This window comes from Trichosurus vulpecula, chromosome 7 (assembly GCF_011100635.1).
Source record: "Trichosurus vulpecula isolate mTriVul1 chromosome 7, mTriVul1.pri, whole genome shotgun sequence".
NCBI classification, from domain to species: domain Eukaryota; kingdom Metazoa; phylum Chordata; class Mammalia; order Diprotodontia; family Phalangeridae; genus Trichosurus; species Trichosurus vulpecula.
The window spans coordinates 228,322,381-228,327,422 of NC_050579.1; positions in this window are offsets into that span (position 1 = coordinate 228,322,381).

Here is a 5,042-nt window from a genome sequence, read left to right on the forward strand (position 1 = left end):
TGTGGTCACATTGCTTTAATTGTAGTTTTACTCTTATAAAAATTACTTTTAATACTATCAAAGAAAACAACTGAAGATTAAGTTTGAAAATTTCCCCTTTTGAAATAGCCATTGACTTGTAAACTCAAGAGACAGTTTCAGGAGTGAACCAGTGGTTTCATTTCTCCAAGCAGATAATTTATCTGTGCACCATTTTGTTAGAATTTATTGTAAAGCAAACTAAGAAGAAACTTACCAAGACTTAGAGGTAGAGTCAAAGGAAGTCTTAAGTTTTCATTTGGGTTACCTAGTTTTTGTGTGTCTCTTTTGTCCTTTCAATGCTACTTATTAAAGTTCAATCTAGTAAACCCAAAGTAAGCATAACAGTGGTGGGTGGGGTGGTAAACAGTTGAATTAATCTTATTTAATCTGCCAACCTCACTTTAATACATAATGACTGGAGGGATGATTCCCAATATAAATATTCTTTTTCAGCTCTGGAAGTTGTTTTAAAAAAAGAATCTATAATTGTCTACCTTTTTTCCTCTAAGTTCTGAGCCCCCAGCCAGAAATAGCATTCTGGTAAACACCTCAGTTTTTCACTTCTCCCTCTTCCTCCTTTCCTGGGACACTTTCTCTCAATTACCTCTCTGCAACTGCCACCTCAATAAGATATACACAAAAAAGCAAAGGTCTGTTTTTTATAAACAAAATGAATGTTTAAAATGAAGCAAGACAAACAGACGTTTCCCATATCCAAAGAAAAAAGGATTTAGACTTCCATGGTGGAGCTCAAAAGGAGAAAGGAAGCACCAAATTACTGGCATGTCAAGTCACTTGCTTTCTCTGAGCCTTAGTTTCAGCATCTGTAAAATGTTGTTCTAAATGACTTTAAGGTTCATTCCAGTTCTAGATTTATGATCTTACGAGACTACTCCAAATGGGGGGAGGGGGAGAAAGCTTTTTAAAGGGGAAAAAAAGTCACATTCAACCTGGATTTTTCATATTATATAGACAGTGCCTTGTAAGGAATTAATTTTTTTTTCTCTTTCTTTTTTTCCTTTTCCTTCCTTTCCTTCCTTCCTCTCTTTCTCTTTCTTTTTTGCCTTATTGCATCGTTCTTTGTGGTTGGTTTTTTCGCCATATGCATAAGCAAGAATGGAACATAAAAAACCTTTTATGTCCACTAAGAAGATAAGCCTGAAGGCCAGAATTTGGCAAACTAGAAATTAATGAAAGTCATCCCACTGACTTGAGGAAGGACATGGAATCATGGATTCTTAAGTATTTAGTCTACTCACGCAAACCTCATGTGAGGATTTGAGGGAGTCAATAAAGTAGAACCAGTTCCAAAAAAATGTATTTTCATTTTTCTTCTTAAGTTTCAAATCCATGAACACACAAAGGATCTGTGATTTCTTTGGCATGGTGATTCCCTCCATCATTGAAGTTCTCAATTAATCTATTACTTAGTTTTAAAAAAACAAACACCCTATAGAATTGCTAAAGGCAATTTAAAGAGCTTAGGTGACTTGCCCAGGGTCACACAGCTAGCAAGTGCCAGAAGTGGGATTTAAACCCAAGTATTCCTGGCTCTGGGCCCAGTGTTCCACCCCACCTCTAAAGTTAAACATATAACATAACCAATGGGTGGATTTGTTTCACTTGACTAAACTTATTTCTTATAAGAGAGAGGATTCTATTGGTAACGGGCAGAGAAAGTGGGAAGTAAAGGGGATTTACAAAAAAGAAAAAAAACAAAAATATTAACAATAAATATTTTTAAGAAGGGAAAAATAAGAATTACGTGGTTATCGTGTAGGGGTGGAAAGTGTAAAGGAGCGGTGGGTGCAGCAGCACTGCAGGTCAAGGCCCATAGGCTGATGAGCAGGAGGATGTGCTTCATGAGTCGCTGCTACACTTCTAGCCAAAGTGAGATGAGAGCTGGAGACAGGGAAAGGCAACAAGCATTTATTAAGCATCGACTGTGTTGCAAGCACCATGTTAAGCACTTTACAGATAGCATCTCATTTGACTGAGATAGGAAGACCCAGTCTCAAAAAGAAACAATAATCTCTGTCTCCCGGGAAGATAACGCACAAGCAAGCGTGAACAAACCAGATACACACAGGTTAGAAATAACATCGGGTTATCTTTTGTGTAGGCTTTACTTGATTACAACATGAAATTCTGTTCTTTTAAGTCCAGACTATTTAGTTAACAGCTCATTAAGTATGTGTGCTGTTAAATTAAACAGAGAAAACGTTGCTGACTGTAGGCTTGGTGAGATTATCAAGAACACGAAACATGCCACATTAACCAAAAAGTTATCTTTGCATTATAAGACATAGATGCTTTTGAGCTCCAAGGCTAAACTCAAATATTAAAATGTAGTGAGGCTATTCACCACCATGATGATGTTCAGACATCTTGGAATTTCAGAGCTCTTAGGGTGCTAAGTCAACATTTAGACTGTGAAGTTTTGCAGGGTTAATGAAATAATGGGGTCAAAAGATTTAAAGCCAGAAGATCCTTAAGGATCACCTACCCGATCTCCTCATTTTACAGACAAGGAAACAACAGGTCCTGAAACAACAGGTCCTGGGTACAGCTAGAAGGAAGCAGATGAGTCTGGAGAGGGGTCTGGAAGGATAGGGCCAATTACATAGACTTCAGGCAGAGTCATGTCCAGGGTCTAGATTTGATGCCAGAAAAAGCTGAGAAAATGGTGTTTATCTTCTTCTGCCTCTTCCAGTTCCTGGAAATCAGTCGGCCTTCAGAAGCTACACTTGGGCAGATTTACAGACTTCCCCAGGGGAGATTTGCAGCATCTAGCTGGGGAGAGATCAATTCCAATTTCATCTGTCCCTACCCTTTTCATATACCCTAAGATGAATAAAACAGATTTAGTCATAAGTAGCCTTATAAATAATGTATTTTAGGGGCAGTGGGAAAATTCCCCTGACCATCATATCACACCTCCCTATCTGCTTAATGTTACCTGAAATTCCTTTAATAACAGAAAAGGCCTTTCAACAATTAGGGACAAAAGCCTAAAAGGTAAATGCTTATACCATTTCATCCAGCAATACCACTACTAGGTCTGTATCTCAAAGAAATCATCAAAAAGGGAAAAGAACCTACACATATAAAAACATTTATAGCAGCTCTTTTTGTGGTGGCAAAGAATTGGAAACTGAGGGGATGCCCATTAGTTGAGGAATGACTGAACAACTTGTGGTGTATGAATGTAATGGAATACTATTGTGCTATAAGAAATGAAGAGTAGACAGACTTCAGAAAAACCTGAAAAAACTTATCTGAACTGATTCTGAGTGAAGTGAGCAAAACCAAGAGAACACTGTACATAGATTAATAGCAACATTGTACAATGATTAACTGGGAACGACTTAGCTCTTCTCAGCAATACAATGATCCAAGACAATGACAAAATAATCATGACAGAAAATGATATCCTCATGTAGAGAAAGAACTGATGGAGTCTGAATGAAGATTGAAGCATACTATTTTCATCTTTTTCATGGTTTTTTGCTTTTGTTCTGTTTCTTCTTTCACAACATGCCTAATGTAGAAATATGTTTTATATGATTGTACACAACATCAGATGGCATGCCATATTAGGGGAGGGGAGGGAGGAAGAGAGAAAAATTTAAAACTAAACATCTTTCAAAAAATGAATGTTGAAAATTGTCTTTACAGGTAATTAGAAAAACTAAAATACTATTTAAAAAGAAAAAAGATAAATGCCTGGTAGAGGTAACCCACAAATATAAGATATAAACATCTGAGTCCGTTTTTCAGAATGGATGGATCAACTTTTATATTTTTTACCCATAATCAGAAGCAGAGCTAAGGTGGTGTGACTGTTCTAAGGCTTGGAAATGTCAAAATTGAAACATTTATGATCCTTCAGTATTATAGAAACAACTGATTTTAGCACCTAGTTAGCAAGAATAATTAGTTATAATACGGAAATATGAGAAATATTACTTAGTTTAAAAAACAAACAAACACCCTATAGAACTGCAAAAGGCAATTCAAAGAGCTTAGGTGACTTGCTCAGGGTCACAGAGCTAGCAAGTATGAGAAGTGGGATTTAAACCCAAGTATTCTGGTTCCGGGCCCAGTGCTCTGTCCACTGTTCTACCCCACCTCTAAAGCTGAATATATGATGTAACCAACGTGTGGATTTGTTTCACTTGACTAAACTTATTCGTTATAAGAGAGAGGATTCTATTGGTAATGGGCATTCATTCCCTACACTTCATTTCCCCTCCCCTCCAGCTCCACCACAGATGAACTCTCCCTGACCTAACATAATCCCCTTTTCTGAATCCCTTTCCCCAGCAGTTTTCCTATCACCTGCTTTCCTCCATTCCAAGATCTCTACCATGGTCTCAAGTGAATTGAGGGTATATTTCAAGCACTTGTTCTATTTAACACCTCTTACTTTAGTTTAAAAAACTACTATTTATGGCTCTTGCCAAGTAGTAAGATTGCTATAGCTTTGTGATATGGTTTGAGATTTGCTAATGTTGTGTCTCTTTCATTGGCTTGAATGGTTTATCTTTTGTTCCTCCAAATGAATTCCATTTTATCTATTTCTATGAAGTCTCTCCTTTGGTAGATTGATCGGTATATGCTCAAATCTATTAATTAATATAGGCAGTATTTTCATTTTCACTTTATTGGTTGAATTCAACCACAAGCAATGACTATCTTTCCAATTACTTAGTTCTCCCTTTATTTATGTAAAGAATGGTTTATAGAAGAGGCCATCTTGATGACATCCTATGAATTCAAGGTGAAATGGGCTAGTGCTTTGAACACAGTGGATGGATTTTTCTTTTTTAAAGATTCAGCTCCAGGCAGGTCATCAGAATGTTCACTTTGGATTCCTGCGACTTAGGTTCAATTAGTCATTGTCTTTAATAGCTGTTGAGAAAGAAAAGCTGCAGGAACTTTGCTTCTTGGAACAAGTACCTTCAGAGGAGGTTGGGTTGCATTCAGTTATGAACTCCCTGGCCATCCCTGTCCATCTG